Below are 18,245 nucleotides of genomic sequence, written 5' to 3'. Positions count from 1 at the left end.
CCGAGAAATGACTTCTGTGGGCAGCCATTTTGAATATAGCAAATTTCCATAAACAGTAAAAAGATGACAAATTTATCAGGTTTTGGTGATGGAGATTGGTTCGGATACTGAGGACTCTGCTCATTTTTGAATAATGTTTATCTGAACCACTGCAACAGTCAGATTGAGTACATGGATAAATATTCCATACAAAGGAGTGCCAGGGAAAATGCATTTTGCAAGAAAATGGAAGTTTTTTTCTGGATAATAAGGGTTGCTTGCCAAAATCGGTGTGAGTGATATACTTGGTTTGGGCTCCACCAAACCTCTTTACAGCCTTGCCCTAAACATGGGCAAAACAGCTAAATTCCAGTGGCAAGATGAGAGTCTAGGGGATCTAGGGAATTTTCACAGTACCTTCATCACAGTGTGAATGTAAACCTACTTGGGCCTAATAAATAAGCTTACTTTGATATCAAAGCAACATTTGACTGAATTTGGCATCGAGAAGCCATAGCAAAATTCAAATTGATGGGAATCAGCGTGATGGGTGTGGTCTTCACTGATTGGAGTCTAACCTAGCACAAAAGAAGATGGTTGTGGTTGTTTAGGGCTGCTCCTCACAGTCCCAAAACATTACTACAGGAGTTCCTCAGGGCAGTGTCCAGGCCCTGGGGCACAGCTTTGTTAATTATATTCTTTTCAACATAAGGTTAGAAGTGAGGATATTTGCTGCTGATTGCACAATGTTCAATACCATCCTCAGATACTGAAGCAGTCCATGTTCAAATGCAACTAAACTTGGACAATATACAGGCATGGGTTGATAAGTGGTGAGTGTTGAGTAACTTTCGTGCTACACATGTGACAGTGACTACTTACAAAGAATGTTACCATGTTCGCTTGACATTTAATGGTATTGTTAGCACTGCAATCCCCACTATCAGAATTCGGGGGATTACTATTGACCTTTTGCTATTGAAGCTGAACTGACCAGCCGTATAAATACTGTGGTGACAAGAATAGGTCAATGGCTGGGAATTCAGATTCCATGGAAGTAACAGAAAGTAACTTGCCTTCCAAATCCCCAAAGTCTGTTCACCATCCACAAGGCACATGTCAGGAGTGTGATGGAATAATCTCCACTCACCTGGTTGAGTATATCTCAGTGGCATTCAAGATAACATGACATAATCCAGGACAAAGCAACCAAAGTCATATCAGCACTCCATCCACCACCACCTTAAATATTCATTCCCTCCACCTGTGATGCAGTGGCACCAATGTATAGCATTTACACTGCACTGCAGCAACTTGTCGAAGCTCCTTCGGCAACACTTTCCAAATCTGCGGTCTCTGCCAGCTAGAAGAACAGGAGCAGCGGACACATGGGAACATCGCCAGCTCCAAGTTTCTCTCCAAGCCACAAATCATCTTGACTTGGCAATATATCGCTATCCCTCGCCTGATGCCTGGTCAAAATCTTGGAACTCGCTCAGCACTGTGGATGTTTTTAGTTTTGTCATTGGTTGTGAATACTGCTGGTATTTGCTCCCCATCACTAATTGCTTATGAAAAAGTGGTGGTGAGCTACCTTATACACCCACATTGCAGAATGTAAATGTTGCTGCCCCTGTGCTGGTGTCAAAGGGGTGAATGTTTAAGGTGATGTATAGGGAACCAATCAAGTGAGCTGCTTTATTCTGGATTGTGTTGAGCTTCTTAAATGTCATTGGAGCAGTTCATTAAGATAGTTACTACCACCTTTGCAAGAGCAGTTAGGCAATAAATGCTAGTCTAATCTGCAACACTCACTTCCCAAGGGCAAATAAAAAGCTGCAGGTGTAAGCAAGAAGATGCTCAGTTCTTAAGTGCTGACGGAACAGTGATTAACAAAAAACTCAGTTTCCTGTCTGCCTTTCTGTAGCTTAAAGCCATGAGATAATTATGGATGCAAAGTTTGATTTGACCAATTCATTGATCCAGAAGGATTCTGAAGAAAATACTTCAGTCTTTGTGCCTTTCACAAGAACTTCTGAAATACCATTGCTGTTCTAACGTAGAGACTATTGGTCATTCTGCTTTTGTTTTTAAATAACTGAAGTGCATTCAGTTTCATTATTCAATCTGGGAACCCACCTATTCAAACTTTGTTTGAAGAGTCATTCCCTGATCTCAATTATCAAGTTTCCTTTGTTGTAATAATGAAGGAAAAACACAGAATTGTAACTGGAAATATTCAACTTTAAATAAGACTTGAGTTTTTTTTTTAAAGTGCCAAAAGCAACCAAACATGGCTGAGCATGTAAAGTCAGTCACTGGCTGAATAGCTGGTGGGTGATGGTCTCTCAAATGTAAACCCACCATGTTTCCAGACAAGATTCTTCGAAAGCATCCAGAAGCAAATTGCCACTTCCAGTGGAGACAATGGTTCATCACAGGAAATGAGTATCATCTTATCGAGAGACCCTGTCGCTACAGACCAGGAATATGTGACTGGGAAAGAAGCTAGCTGAAAGTGTGTGTGGCACTGAAACAGTCAGCCAGCCTCAAGGACTGTTTTGTTTCTTTTAAACTTACTGACTGGACTTAATTCTCACTTCTAATCTGTATAAATATATATGCATGTGTTTTACCATTTTCTCACCTTTTGTGGATAATAAACTCTTATCTTTAATTCATGAAAGTCTGGTCAAATTGGCTCCTTTTAAACATAATATTGAGCTGGGAAAAGGTATCGGGAAGGAAGGGCTTTCTTTTTACATTAGTCTTGTTCCAACCAATAAGAGGAGTTGAATAAAAAAAGAGAGCCAGTTGATCCCTCTTCACCTGGGGCAATAGTTGGGGTATTCTAACTGGACAGTAACAAGTTGAGGGGTCTCATCTGGATTAACAAATATGAGGAATCTCACTTGGGGGCTGATTGTAACATCTCCTACTATAACACACTTGGGGGAGTATGGAGAGGTAACCTCGCTGAACTAGTAATTCAGAGGCCCAAACTACAGTTTCACAGCACAGGAAAAGACCTTCAACCCATCATTTCTCTGGCCATCAAGCGCCCATCTATTCTAATCCCATTTTCCAGCACTTGGTCTGTAGCTTCGTATGCTGTGGCATTTCAAGTCCTCATCTGAATTCTTATTAAATGTTGAGGGTTTCTGCCTCTACCACCCTTACAAGCAATGAGTTCAAGATTCCTGCCACCCCTGGGTGAAAAAGAAGTTCCTCAAATCCCCTCTCAAATCTCCTGCTTCTGACCTTCAATCTCCTTGGTTATTGATGCCTTGACTCAGGGGAAAGTTGCTTCCTATCTATATCCCTCATGATTTTGTTCACCTCAATTAGATGTCTTGTCAGTCTTCTCTACTGTAAGGAAAAGAGCCAGCTAATGCTGGTGTAAATCCCAGTACAGTAGATGGTGGAATTTAAATTGAATTAATAAATCTGAAATGTAAAGCTAGTTTCAGTGATGCTGTGATCACGGTAATTATCATCAATTTTGGTTAAGCACCATTTGATTCACTAATGTCCTTCAGGGAAGGAAATCTGCTATTCTTCCTCTATCTGTCCCAGAAGTTATTCCAAGTCCATAGCAACGTGATTGACTCTTAAGCCACTCAGTTCAAGGACAATTAGGGATGGGGAACAAGTGATGCCCCACCACGTCTCATGAAAGAATTTTAAAAAAATCCACAAATGTTAGGAATGGTCAGCAGATCAGACTGTATCTGCCGAGAGAGAGAGAAAAACACAAGGGTTTATGCTCTGTGTCTGAAATGCTGAAGCGTCAATTCTTTTTCTCTCCACAGATGCTGGTCTCATTTCAGTTTTACAACATCTGCATTATTTTGCTTTTGCTTTCCTTTCACTGATTGGAAACTGTGAGCCTCTGGTTCTATTCCTACATTTTAATTTAATGTTCCAGCTTTATTCCACCTCTCTCCTCACTTGGATTCGGGTATCTTAAAGCCATCTGGTGCATCGTTGCTTTTTTCCAAATTGGCTTGCTTTACAGGAGATGATTTTGGACCTGTAAGCCAAAAGCTCATGATAATTGCACTTCTTTCAGTCCCTTTTGTGCAACATGTATACTGAAGGTTCATCCTCCTCCTACAGTTAATCGGAAAAATTTAATTAACCAAAGCAGAAAAAAATCAATCTTGATTTAAAATATTGCCAGGTTATTTATTACTATGTGCACTTGTGTGCTTCAAACTTTTATGATCAGGGAAAGCTTGCCTTTAGTTGACTAGACCGTTGAGAGTTCTGATTTATGTTCACAGAAATGTTTTAACATGCAGTCTTAAGTGTTTTATTTTCCAATGTTAACACATTTTAGGGTGTATTGAATATCCTTGACAGAGCTCCAAAAGAGTTTTCCAGCTTTCTATCCAGACACTACTGTCTGTTACCTTGTAAAGTTGTTTCATAGTACAAAAATCAAGTACTATTTTTAAAAAAGAAGACGCTATCAAAGCTTTCCACCTTGTTTTCATCAGGATAACTTTACAAAATAAACTCTGGAGTGCTGATTGGGTTGGCAAGTGGACTCTGGTAGAGGTGTTACTAAGCAATTCAAACCAGACAGGCCGTCTCTGACAAGTCAAGGCATTGCCATGGGGAATGAACAAGGGAATAGCTGTCTCCCAAGTTCTTCTTTAAGGCTTCCTTTAGGGAGACTGAGTGAGACCTGTGTGAATGCAGTAGATCCAGTTGACTATAAAAGTACCTTTTTATTGAGATGTTATTTTGTCATGGTGGACAGGCTTGATCTTTCCATTGATGCCTTTGGGAGTCTTAAAACTCCTGGTAGGGATAGCCATTATGATAAGGTCAAAGGGGAGGAACCAGATAAAGCACAATCCAAAACAAGTACTTAACGGTGGTGGATCAAGCACAAGACACTCATTTGGTATCAACAGCTGTGATAGCAGATAAAGGCTGCAGAAGCAGAGAGACCCCCAGTCATCTCAATAAGGTCTCATATAACAGACAGTTAAAGCACGTGGGATTGCAGGTAATGTCTTGAGATGGATAGAAAGCTGGTTAGCAGACAGGAAGCAAAGAGTTGACATAAATGGGTCATTTTCTGATTGGCTGTCAGTGACTAGTGGGGTTCCGCCAGGACCTGTGCTAGGACCCCAGCTGTTCACATTATATATTAATGATTTGGAAGAGGGATCTAAATGTATTATCTCCAAATTTGCAGATGATACGAAGTTGGGTGGTAAGGTGAGCTGTAAGCAGGATGCAGAGATGCTTTAGCATGATTTGGACAGGCTGAGTGTGCGGGTATCTGGCAGATTCAGTTTAATGTGGATAAATGTCAGGCTATTCACTTTCGTAGCAATAATATTAAGACAGGCTATTGCTTGAATGGGTATAAATTGAGAGAGGTGGATACTCAACGAGACCTTGGCGTCCTTGTGCATCAGTCGCTGAAAGTAAGCACTCAGATACAACAGGCAGTAAAGAAGGCAAATGGCATATTGGCCTTCATAGCAAAAGGATAGGGATATTTTCCTGAAAATTGTACAGGACATTGGTGAGGCCACACTAGAGTATTGTGTGCAGTTTTGATGTTCTTAGCCAAGGAAGGGTATCCTTGCTATAGAGGAAGTACAGCAAAGATTTACACTTGGCTGATTCCTGGGATGGCAGGTCTGTCACATGAGGAGAGACTAAGTTGGTTAAGGTTATATTTACTGGAGTTTAGAAGAGTGACAGGGGATCTCATTGAAACTTATAAAACTCTAACGGGGTTAGACAGGGTAGATTGAGAAAAAATGTTCCCAATGGTGGGAGAATTGAGAACTAGGGGGTCATAGTTTGAGGATAACGGGTAAACCTTTTAGAACTAAGGTAAGGAGAAATTTCTTCACCCAAGGGTGGTGAATGTGTGGAATTCACTACCAGAGAAAGTAGTTGAGGTGAAAATGTTGTCTGATTTTAAGAAGAAATTAGATAAAACTGTTGGTGCTAAAGGGATCAAGGACATGGGAGCAAAGGGGGCATCAGGATATTGAATTCAATGATCAGCCATGATCATGAATGGCAGAGCAGGCTCGAAGGACTGAATGCCCTACTTCTGCTTCTAGTTTCTATGTTTACTTGCCATTGGAACTGCATCTACCATCTGTCAAAGACCATGTGTCTGCTCTGTGCAACGGCATTCTCATGTTAAAAGATGTCCAGCACCAGTTGTCCATCTGGAGGAAACCAACACACCCTCACAGAAAAGTCCTGTGGCGATTGGTGAGAGGTGACAGGGACAGGACCATGAGATCTGTAAGTCTCTAGCTTCGGACCAGCATGTAGGCTGTGAAGTTTGATTCAGTTGTATCGTTCTTGAAATAGGAACAGCAATGCGTTTTGGCAACTTTCTTCATGATTGAGCAGCTCTCATCAGGATTCACTCTGCTCACCTGGCATGGGGTAATATCTAGAAAAGGTGTCCTAACGATAGTCTGTTCCATCTATAATCTGGCTGGAAAACCACATCCAGTAGATTCACCTACTTTCAGAAAATCAAACTTATACTCAATCTCGGAATCTGGAATGTGCGGACCCATGTGAATAACCAGCGGAACAATCAACCTGAATGGAAAACTCCCCTTGTTGCTCATGAACATGGGCACATCAACATTTGATGTTGCTGTCCTGCAAGAGATTCAAAGAGAAGCTGAGGGACGATGGCAGTGGTCACACCTTCTAGAGAGGAAAACCCGGTAATCAGCTCAGGACACATGGAATTGGATTTGCCAAAAGAACAAACTTGTTAATTCATTCTTGGATCTCCCAGTCAGCATCAATAAGCACCTCATGATCCTCTGTCTATAACTTGCCAAGAATCAGCAGACAATGGTTATGAATGTCTACTCCTCAGCCCTTGATGCCAATGATAAGTCCAAAGAAGGCTTCTACTCCATCCTGGATACTGTACTCTCTAACATTCCTCTTTGGGGACTTCAGTGCCAGGATTGGAAAGTTTCTATCTGAAAGGAAGGAGATGGAAACTGTAATTCTAATGGGGTTCTCCTGCTCACCAAATATGCAGAACACCAACTTGTCTTTTTGGCAGATCAGTGTGCTAGTGATGACAGGTTCAGGAGTTTCTGGAGACATCCACGATCACACGGGATCAACTTCTTCATCGCCTGATCCTGATGTCACCATTGTAGATGATTGCTAGTCCATCAGAAGCAGTGAAGGATGAAGAACTGCTCAGAAGAAATTATCAATGTTGAGCGGCTTCAAGAGCCAAGCATTCTATGAATTTGCTCAAACAGTGGAAAGAGATAAAGAATCTGGTGAATTGGTGCAATGACAATAATCTCATAATATCAACAAAATGAAGGAGATAGTCAACAACTTAAGGAAATGTAGTGGGGGATAAACCCCTGACAACATCAATGGTGATAAAGTAGAAACGGTCAAGGGCTTCAGGTTTCTAGGTGTCCAGATCAACAATCTGTCCTGGTCCCTCCACGACAACGCTATAAGTAAGAAACCCCACCAACGCTGCTACTTTCTCAGGAGACTAAGGAAATTTGGCATGTCCACTACAACTCTCACTGACTTGTACAGATGCACTGTAGAAAGCATTCTTCCTCTGGGTATATCACAGCTTGGTCTGGCTTCTGTTCTGTCCAAGACGGCAAGAAACTACAAAGGTCGTGAATGAAGCCCAGTCCATCCTTCCTGCTCCTATCTTCTATGTTTCTATCGATATAGCACCTGGGGCAAATGGGATCAAAGGTTTTAGGGAGAAAGCTGGATTAGGCTATTGAGTTGGACAATCTGCCATGATTGTGATGAATTGTAGGGCAGGCTCAAAGGGCCAAATGGCCTTCTCCTGCTCCTATCTTCTATGTTTCTATGTTTAAACCAGCCTCCCATCTGAGCAGCCAACATAATCAAGGACCTCATGCACACCAGACATTCTCTCTTCCACCTTCTTCCATCGGGAAAAAGATACAAAAGTCTGAGGTCATGTACCAACTGACTCAAGAATGTCTTCCCTGCTGCTGTCAGACTTTTGAAATGGACTTGCCCTGCATTAAGTTGATCTTTATCTAAACACTAGCTATGACTGACACTACATTCTGCACTCTCCTTTCCTTCTCTATGTACAGTTTGTCTTGTCTGTATAGCATGCAAGAAACAATACTTTTCACTGTATTTTAATACATGTGACAATAAATCAAATCAAACTTCCAACAACGTCTTCATCAAAAACTCCAGCATTTATTCTAATGGAGTGGAGGAAAACTGGAAAGAGCTGAAGACAGACATTATCTCAAGCTGTGAAGAAAGCATTGGCTACAACACCAGGAAACTCTAGATTGGTTCAACAAGAATAACCACACCATCCAAGACCTCATCAACAAGGGGAAGAAAGCTCTTTGCGCCTGGCAGAACAACATAACGAGCAAGGAAAAGAGCTCACCAATTGGCAAAGGCAGAGCTACAAAAGAACAATGAGGGAAGTCAGGAACAATGGTGAACTGAAAAAGCTAAGGAGCTGCAACTCCTCACTGACAAGCACAGCACCCAGAGCTGCTTCAGTGTCACCAAGGCATTATATGACCCAATACCCCAGGCCTCAAACCGGTGTGGAGTAAGAAAGGCATCCTGTTGACAGTGGAAGCATCAGGTTACAATGGAAAACACACATCAAAGAACTCCTAAACCATGATACGGTGATAGATGAGAACGTGTTTGAGGAAATCCTCCAACTCCCCAAAGATGAGCTTAAACTCCCAAAAAGCATAGATGAAGTCAAAACCGCCGTTTAAACCTGTGAAGACTGGAAAAGCCATAAAAGTGGATGGGATTCTAGTGAAGATTTTCAAACTTGGCAGAGAAGAGGTCACCTGCCATCTCCATCAGCTGTTATTGAAAATAGATTTTCATAGGTATTCATAGAATCATACAGCATGGAAGAAGGCCATCAGCCCATCGAGTCTGCACCGACCATAATCCCACCCCAACAACCCCATGCATTTACCCTGCTTGTTCCCCTGAAACTAAGGGACAGTTTAGAGTGGCCAATGCACCTAACTGGCAAGTCTTTCAGACAGTGGGAGCAAACCGGAGCACCTGGAGGAAACCCACGCAGATACGGGGAGAATGTGCAAACTCCACACACACTGATTGAATCTAGGTCACTGGCGCAGTGAGGCAGTAATGCTGACCACTGGCCCACAGAAGTGCTGAGTTGTTAAGGAAATGGACTGCTAAAACATTGTGCTGGGCGGCAAGGTGGCAGAGTGGTTAGCATTGCTGCCTCAGCACCAGGGACCTGGATTCAATTCTGGCCTTGGGCCACTGTCTGAGTGGCATGTGCACGTTCTCCCTGTGTTTTGTGTGTGTTTCCTTCCAGTGCTCCGGTTTCCCCCCTCAGTCCAAAGATTAGGTTAGGTTGATTGGGTTAGGTTGATTGGCCGCGCTAAATTGACCCTGGTGAAGCCAGGGGGATGAGCAGGGTAAATATGTGGGGTTATGGGAATCGGGCCTGGGAAGGAATGTGCAGACTTGATGGGCTGAATGGCCTCCTTCCACACTTTAGGGATTCTATGAAAATCTGGGACAGAAGGAATTCCTGCTGACCTTGGGGATGCCGTCATCACTACCATCTTCCAAGAAGATGGGACAAAGCGGATTGTGGGAACTACCAGGGAATCTCTCTCTTTCATCGGTAGGAAGCTCATTGCTTGAAGTCTGTTTAGACCCAACAGTTTTTTATATTTCAGCATTAGTGTGAGAATAAGGTGTTTTTTTCCAGGTGTGATTCTATTGACCCGCTCGGAATCTTTTATCAAAACGAACTTTATTTAACAATACAATTTAACTATAACAAATGAATTAGCTTAACTTTTGCCAATTGAAATACTTAAACATGATTAGATACAATTCTTATGACTAAATGCAATACTTACCTGCCAACCTAACTTTTAGTTCCAATTTAAGCAATATTCCTCATATAGACTTCAACTCTTCAAAACCCAGTTAACAAACAACACAGGCTTGCATGTTTTAACTTGTTAATAGTCTTAGAGCCTTTGAATACCTCTGTGGAGACAGAGACACCTGCAAGCTTAGCTCTACCCATTCACATGACTTGTCTATATCTATCAGCTGAATCAAAACTTTGTTCTGGTTTTTGCCCCGGGGTTGAGTAAACAAAAATACATGAACTCAGACTGAAACAAACACCTCATTACCTAAAATCAATTATTCTTCTGCATTCTTAGCATGGTGCTGCCTAGTTTGGAGATAGAAAACATGATATAAATACATTCCTTAAAGGCACAATATCATCACAATGTATAGATGTCACCTCAAGTCTCTATAGAGGTACCATAAGCAGTGTCTAAGATGGATTCTACACATCAGCTGGAAGGACAGGTGTATTAACATCAGCATCCACGAAGGAGCCATCAGCATTGAGGCTCCAATCATCCAAAATCAGCTCTGCCAGGCTGGCTGTGGGCTTACTGTGTCAGAGTCCTGACTGCCAAAGCAAATCATCTTTGTCCAGATTTAGGAGAGCTCCTGAACAAGAGGAGGACAAGGGAAGTTAAGAATCATTCTAAAGGTTTACCGAGAGAAATGCAATATTGTCAATGACTGAGAAACCTACCTGCAGGAACCTCCTGATTGACAGGACACAATTCTTCGAGGATACCAGACGGCAAAAGGAGCCCCGGAATAATGCCTGGGAAAGGAATACCAGTGACTTAGAGATGAAGAGCTGAGCCCATCTACTGGAAACACCTGCCAAGTGTGCAGTCGGAGATGTAACTCTAGGATTGAGCTCATCAACCCTGAAAAGACCCACAGAATCCATGACCAGTTACACAATCGCACTTATTAGCAAATGATTGCCAAAGGAGATTTCAGAACATGATAGACAATATTTGCAGCATGGAAACAGGCCATTCGGCCCATGCTCTGCACAACTATCTCTCATCTAACAGTGTTAACATATCTCTGTTTCATTTTTGCTGATCCAGAACCAGTTTTGCAAATACTGATTCTGTGTAAATGTGCTTGCTGGCTACATAAAGGTGGTTTTCACAAAGGTGGTTAGTTTTCTTCTGTAAGGGAAAAATCCATAATTCTCTTCTCTGGTTCTCGTGCACTGACTCAAGATTGCGCACACATTTTTCCTTTTAAAGTCATATTTGTTCCTTGGGAGCAATTCATGTCACTCAACCACCGTGTAGTCTAAGTGGTATTGACGTGTTTGGCCTGAGCTGATTCAAATTAACGCCCTGTTTAAAGGCACAGCCACTTGATCAGTCTGAACTAGGTCTACTCTCAGTCGGAATACCAGCCAGCAGTAGATAGATGTGCATATTGCGCTATGCTCAGGGGATAGCTTGTGGCCTTGGAATTGTACCTGTTAAAAATGGCAGAAGCCTATTCAATGCATCCTGCTGACTCCAGGTAGCATGAAAGTTATGGTAAGGGAAGAGAGAAGAAGGCATAAAACAGAACGTCCCATCCAGTGAAATGCTTTGAAGTCACTGTCATAATGTGGAAATAGTGCCAGCCAAGGCACAGCAAGATCCCACAAACAGAAATGGGTTCATCACCAGATAACCACATTTTACCTTCAGTTAAACTCTGGTAGTAGTTTAAATTAGGACCAAGAAAGCATAAGACATTTCACAACACCAGGTTAAAGTCTTAACAGGTTTATTTGGAATCAGAAGCTTTTTGGAGCGCTGCTCTTTCAGCAGCTGAGCTCACCTGATGAAGGAACAGCACTCCGAAAGCTTGTGAGACTTTAACCTGGTGAGAGTTGTGAGGCTTTTTACTGTGCCCACCCCAGTCTAACGTCGGCATCTCCACATCAAAAAAGTATAAGTCATGCTTAGTTTTGTAGTTTAACTCGTTAAGCTATAGTTGAAGTATATCCATTAAACTACTTGATATAATGAATAATAATTGATTAATCACATTTATTTAGTTTTTATTCAAAGTATTTTTAAGTCTTTTTTATGGGAAGTGGGCGTTGCTAGCTGACAGCATTTATTGCTCATCCCTAATTGCCTTGAACTCTGGTTTGGTAGACCATATCAGAGGGCAGTTAAGAGTCATCAACATTGTTGAGAGTCTGGAGTCACATTGTAGATTAAACCAAATGAGGATAGCAAATTTATTTCCCTGAAGGACATTATAAACCAGGTGGGTTTTTGTAACCGTTAGTGATAGTTGTCATGAGAGCAGTCTTGTTTTCCAGGTTTATTAATTAAATTCAAATTTCATTAGTTTCTGTGCCTTTCATATGAATGCTATCCCTCCTGAGCATTAGCTTGGGCCTCTGGCTTACTGGTTGAGTGACATTACCTCCGATGCCACCGTATCCTCTTAAATCGCAGAGCAGGTTGTGTGTCTGAATTGCAGATTGAGAGTTTGTGAATGGCAAGACTGTCCTGAGCAAACATGTCAGCAGCAGATGTTTCCATCTCTAATTTGTTAGTCTCCGAACCATTGGACTCTGAATCAAGGAAAATCTGGTTATCTGATGATAAACCCATTTCTGTTTGTGAGAAATGGGGAGACTCTGAAATGTTAGGAACGGGGAAGAGTTCCTGAACAGTTTTATCCAGAGCATAGTCATGCCCCAAGGAAAAGCATAGGTTCAGGCACAGCAGAGTGTGACTGACAGGAAGCTGGATAGCAGGGATTTAAGAGGGGTGAGAACGAGATCTCAAAGGCATCACATAGCTACAAAGTACTTAGAGGTGTGGCATAGTGATATTGTCACTGAACTGTTAATCCAGAGACCCACAGTAATGCTCTGGAGACCCAGGTTCAAATCCCACCACAGCATATCTTGAAATTTAAATTCAGTAACAATCTGGAATTTAAAGTCTTTAATGCTGACTGTGAAACTGTTGTCCATTCTTGTTTAAAAAACCATTTGGTTTCACTAAAGTCCTTTAGGGAAGGAAATCTGTTATCTTTACTTGGTCTGGCCTACGTGTGACTCCAGATCCACAACAATGTGGTTGACTGTTTAAACGTCCTTCAAGGGCAATTAGGGACGGGCAGTAAATGCTGGCCCACCCAGCGATATCCATGTTCCATGAAAGAATTTAAGGAAAAAAAAACCCGTGAGGATAAAGAATGCAGGAAGACAGCCACAATGCAGCCCTAGGCACCATGGTTCAGAAGATTGTCCAGGGGTGGGAGGAAAGAACAGAATAAAAGTGTGGTGGTATTAGGGATTGTGTAATTAGAGGGGCAGGCATCATCCTTTGCCCCCAAGAATGCGAATCCAAAAGGGTGTGATGCCTGGGTAAGGGATTGCTTGCAACAGTTGAAGAAGAACTTGGAAAAGAGAGTTGTATTGTTTGTTGGAACAAATGACATGGGTAATTACATGGGGGAAGTCCTATTAAGCTTGAAATTGGGAGGCGGAGCCACAAGAGCAATAATCTCCACGGCAAGACCCATGCAAATTAGTATTGGAGCTGAACAATTAGGAGAAGTAGTATGTGGTGAAAGGGCTGACGTGTGAAAAAGGGGTAGCTTTTCCTGGGGCATTGGCACCAGTTCAAGAAAAGGAAGGAGCTCTACTGATGAGATGGACTCTGTCTGAAGCAGGATGCAACCTAGCAAAAAGGGTAGATAAGGAGATGGCAAAGATTTCAATTGTGGGAGAGGGATCTATCCGAGGCAGGAGAATGTATGTAAGAGAAGATCTTAATGGCAAGGTGTTGTGAAATCAGACTTGCCTTATTGTCAAGTGGGAGGCCTAAGAATTATGAACCTGGTGTTTCTGCATGATGTGAATAGGGAGCTGGCCCTGCAGGCACAGCCCAACATTTGTAGACCTTTGGGGCTGAGGACGAGCATTCAGAAAAAACAGCATGAAAACCCTGATCATGTGACCCAGAAGCAGGGCGTCATATCAGTCCTGGACAGGGAAAGACCCCTTAGAACCAGAAAGAAGAGACAATCGGTAAGAACCATCTAGAAGAGGAGCAAGGAAGGAGGTTCCAAGGAGTAAAAATGCTGTAGCTAGCAGACTTTGAGTAGCAAGGGCTTGGGAGAAATACGGGATACCTGAGAAGGCTGTAGAACATTAATAGGCAACCTAAGCTGGTGAGTGGATCACATGAGGCCATCTTTCATCTAAGCAGGTAGCAAGACTGAAATTAGACTTGTTCACCAACCATGACCCCATGAATAGGATTAAAAACATTTAACACATGCTGAATATTTCATAACGAGTTGTAGAAAATGCATAATTTATATATTAATAAACCTATCATCAACTTTATAGAGTCATAGAGGTTTATAGCATGGAAACAGGCCCTTCGGCCCAACTTGTCCATGCACCCCTTTTTTTTTTAAACCTCTATGCTAGCCCTAATTGCCGACATTTGGCCCATATCCCTCTATACCCATTTTATCCATATAACTTTTATAAAAGACAAAATTATACCTGCCTCTACTACCACCTCTAGCAGCTTGTTCCAGACACTCACCACCCTCTGTGTGAAACAATTGCCCCTCTGAACACTTTTGTATCTCTCCCGTCTCACCTTAAAGCTACGCCCTCTAGTTTTAGACTCCCTTACCTTTGGGAAACCTAGCTGATTCATGCCCCTCATTATTTTGTAGACCTCTATAAGATCACCCCTCAGCCTCCTACACTCCAGAGAAAAAAGTCCCAGCCTTTCCTTCTAACTCAAACCGTCAAGTCCTGAGAGCATCCAAGCAAATCTTTTCTGCACCCTTTCTAGTTCAGTAATATCTTTTCCACAACAGGATGACCAAAACTGTACACAGTATTCCAAGTGTTGCCTTACGAATGTCTTGTACAACTTCAACAAGACGTCTCAACTCCTGTATTCAGTGTTCTGGTCAATGAAACCAAGCATGCTGAATGCCTTCTTCACCACTCTGTCCACCTACTTTCAAGAAGCTATGAACCTGTGCCTCTAGATCTCTATTCTATAACACTCCCTGATGCCCTACCATTAACTGAGTAAGTTCTGCCCTAGTTCGATCTACCAAAATGCATCATCTCGTATTTATCTAAATTAAACTCTATCTGCCGGTCGTTAACCGACAGGCCCAATTGACCAAGATCCTGTTGCAATCTGAGATAACCTTCTTCACTGTCCAGTCTGTTGGTGTCATCTACAAACTTGCTAACCATGCCTCCTACATTCTCACCCAAATCATTAATATAAATGACAAATAACAGTGGACCTAGCACTGATCCCTGAGGAACACCGCTGGTCTCAGGCCTTCAGTTTGAAAAACAACCTTCTATAACCATCCTCTGGCTTCTGTCATCAAGCCAATTTTGTTTCCATTTAGCTACCTGACCTTGGATCCCATGAGATTTAACCTTATACGCAACCTACCATGTGGTACCTTGTCAAAGGCCTTGCTAAAGTCCATGTAGACAACATCAGTTGCACTGCCCTCATCTACCTTATTGGTTACCCCCTTCAAAAAACTCAATCAAATTTGTGAGACATGATTTTCCATTCACAAAGCCATGCTGACTGTCCCCAGTCAATCCTTGCGTTTCTAAATGCCTGTAGATCCTGTTTCTCAAAATACCTTCCAACAACTTACCCACCACAGACATTAGGCTCACCGGACTGTAGTTCCCAGGCTTTTCCTTGCAGCTGTTTTTAAACAAAGGCGCAACGTTTGCCACCATATAATCTTCAAGCACTTCACCTGTGACTATTGATGATTCAAATATCTCTGCTCGATATATGGATCCACAGTTTCCTCCCTAGCCTCCCACAATGTCTTGGGATACACTTAGAACACAGAACATAGAAAAACTACAGCACAAACAAGCCCTTTGGCCCACAAGTTGCACCGAACATGTCCCTACCTACTAGGCTTACCTGTAGCCCTCTATCTTACTAAGTCCCATGTACTTATCCAAAAGTCTCTTAAAAGACCCTATCGAATCTGCCTCCACCACCACTGCCGGCAGCCGATTCCACGCACCCACTACCCTTTGAGTGAAAAACTTACCCCTGACATCTCCTCCGTACCTATTCCCCAGCACCCTAAACCTGTGTCTTCTCGTGGCAGCCATTCCGGCCCTGGGAAAAAGCCTCTGAGAATCCACTCGATCAATACCTCTCAACGTCTTATACACCTCTATCACGTCACCTCTCATCCTTCGTCTCTCTAAGGAGAAAAAAACGAGCTCTCTCAACCTATCCTCATAAGGCATGCCGCCTAATCCAGGCAATATCCTTGTAAATCTCCTCTGCACCCTTTCTATGGCTTCCACATCCTTCCTGTAATGAGGCGACCAGAACTGAGCACAGTATTCCAAGTGGGGGCTGACCAGGGTCTAATACAGCTGCAGCATTATCTCCCAACTCCTAAACTCAATTCCTCGATTGATGAAGGCCAGTACATCATACGCCTTCTTAACCACATCCTCTACCCTCATCAAGTCCTGGGGATTTATCTACCTTGGTGCATTCAAGTGGTAAAAACAAAATAAATCTTTACACTTTGGACACAGAGGGAGCACACCGCTCACTCGGTCAATGTTGTGAGCAATTAGCTGGCACCTTGCTTCACTTGCCCTTGCTTTGTGTGTGACTTCATTCATACTGGCAGGAAAAAGCTACGTGGATGCAAATGAGCAGAATGTTGAAACCCTGCATGTGAGCAACGGTCAACAAAATGTTTCATGAGCCACCCTCAGAATCTAGATAAGCTGCAGGTCGCCAACCACTGCAGTAGAATCACTGCAGGCTTTTGGGGCAAAATAACCCTTTGGAGCAGGACTATTCTGTTCAGTGTGACTAAAGGGCTGAATTTCTACTTGTGAGATCATACTGGATTGCAGACTTGGGAATTCTGGAGAACAGAGTCTTGGGAGACCAGATTGAAACTCTTTGCGATGAGAATCCGTTGAGGCAATCTCAGTTGGAATAATCTTTGGAGGGAATTCCATGGTTAGATCTTCAAAGGTGAAGACTGAAATCCCTTATGAGAGAGAGTTCCAACGAATTTGTTGACTGTTTACTGACATCTAATTAGGTTGCTGAAAAATCCATGGAATCTATCTTTGTCACATTAGTTATTTAATATATAATGTGGATTTTAGACTACAGTTTGCCTGTTCGTTCACATTTACCTCACATTAATTCTGAATTTGAGGGAATAAGATAAATATTGTAAATTGTTTTATCCTTGTGACCTTGTATAGTAAAGTTTATTTTCAAAAAGTATGGAATTTGGGTCCTTGCTCGCTTAGCAAGTGTCTTGGATCAAAGGCTGCCGACTTTAAACAAAAAAGTTACTGGTCCCTAACTGGATTGTACCAAAAACTTGGGATCTGGTCCAGGATCAAATCAAAGGGAATAAATGTAGAGCAACAGTTTAAAAAGATGGTTAGACATATGAGAGGAATTGTTCTAAAATAATTGAAATTTCTCCAAAGCAATGCTTACGGTTTTTGTAATAAAACAGAGGAGATGGAGGCAATTGTCGATTTGAAGGAACAGGAAATGCTGAGATGGTGACAAGAAAATGGACTGGGAATCGTTGCTAAACATTTCTAAATAAAGCAGCAAAATAAAAGATCAATCCAAATAGATGGAGATAAAAGACCCATCACCGAATGGTGTCATCCACTGGTCCCCGATAGTACAGTAGCTCCCTTACCTGTCATCCACCGCAGAGAGGATTCCATTCCCTGGAGTGATTGTCTACTCTAAGTCCCAGTGAGTCCCCCAAGACTCCCTCCCCCAAAAGACTGCTGATTGGAAGACAATTGGAGCTTTCCAGATTTAACTCAGCACATATTAGTGGATTAATGTAGTTAAGTAACAGATCAACTATGATCCGCTGCCTCGACAAAGCAGCCAGCGTAATAAGGACCCCAGACGCTCCCTCTTCACCTTCTGTCAAGGAAAAAGTCTGAGGAAATATACCAGCTGACTCGAGAACAGTTTCTGCCCTGCTGCTGTCAGGCTTTTGAATGAGCTTACCTCACATTAAATTGATCTTTCTCTACATCCTAACTGTAACACTATGTTCTGCACTTTCCTTTCTTTCTCTTTGAATGGTATGCTTTGTCTGTATAGCGATATTTTTCAATGTATACTAATACCATAGAAACGCTACAGTGCAGAAAGAGGCCATTCAGCCCATCGAGTCTGCACCAATCACAATCCCACTTGGGCCCTATCCCTGTATCCCTACATAGTTACCCGCTAATCCCTCTAACCTTCAAATCC

The 18,245-nt window shown here is 42.3% G+C and overlaps 1 protein-coding gene and 1 long non-coding RNA gene across 4 annotated transcripts in view; one reads left to right on the top strand and one right to left on the bottom strand.

The window, feature by feature from the left end:
- Positions 1–18,245, top strand: part of arhgap39 (Rho GTPase activating protein 39) — a 485,625-nt gene that overhangs the window by 67,788 nt on the left and 399,592 nt on the right. The window lies entirely within an intron of this gene.
- LOC145337926 (uncharacterized) lies at positions 9,890–17,739 on the bottom strand. Its single transcript, XR_013885404.1, has 3 exons — positions 17,671–17,739; positions 10,628–10,702; positions 9,890–10,539 (listed from the first exon to the last, which is right to left on the bottom strand). It is a non-coding gene; the product is annotated as an uncharacterized LOC145337926 (long non-coding RNA).

This window comes from Carcharhinus amblyrhynchos, unplaced genomic scaffold, assembly GCF_965287045.1.
Source record: "Carcharhinus amblyrhynchos unplaced genomic scaffold, sCarAmb.v2.hapA scaffold_81, whole genome shotgun sequence".
Classification (NCBI taxonomy): domain Eukaryota; kingdom Metazoa; phylum Chordata; class Chondrichthyes; order Carcharhiniformes; family Carcharhinidae; genus Carcharhinus; species Carcharhinus amblyrhynchos.
Note: the sequence above shows the minus strand (reverse complement) of the source record. Positions and strands in the feature narration are given on the sequence as shown.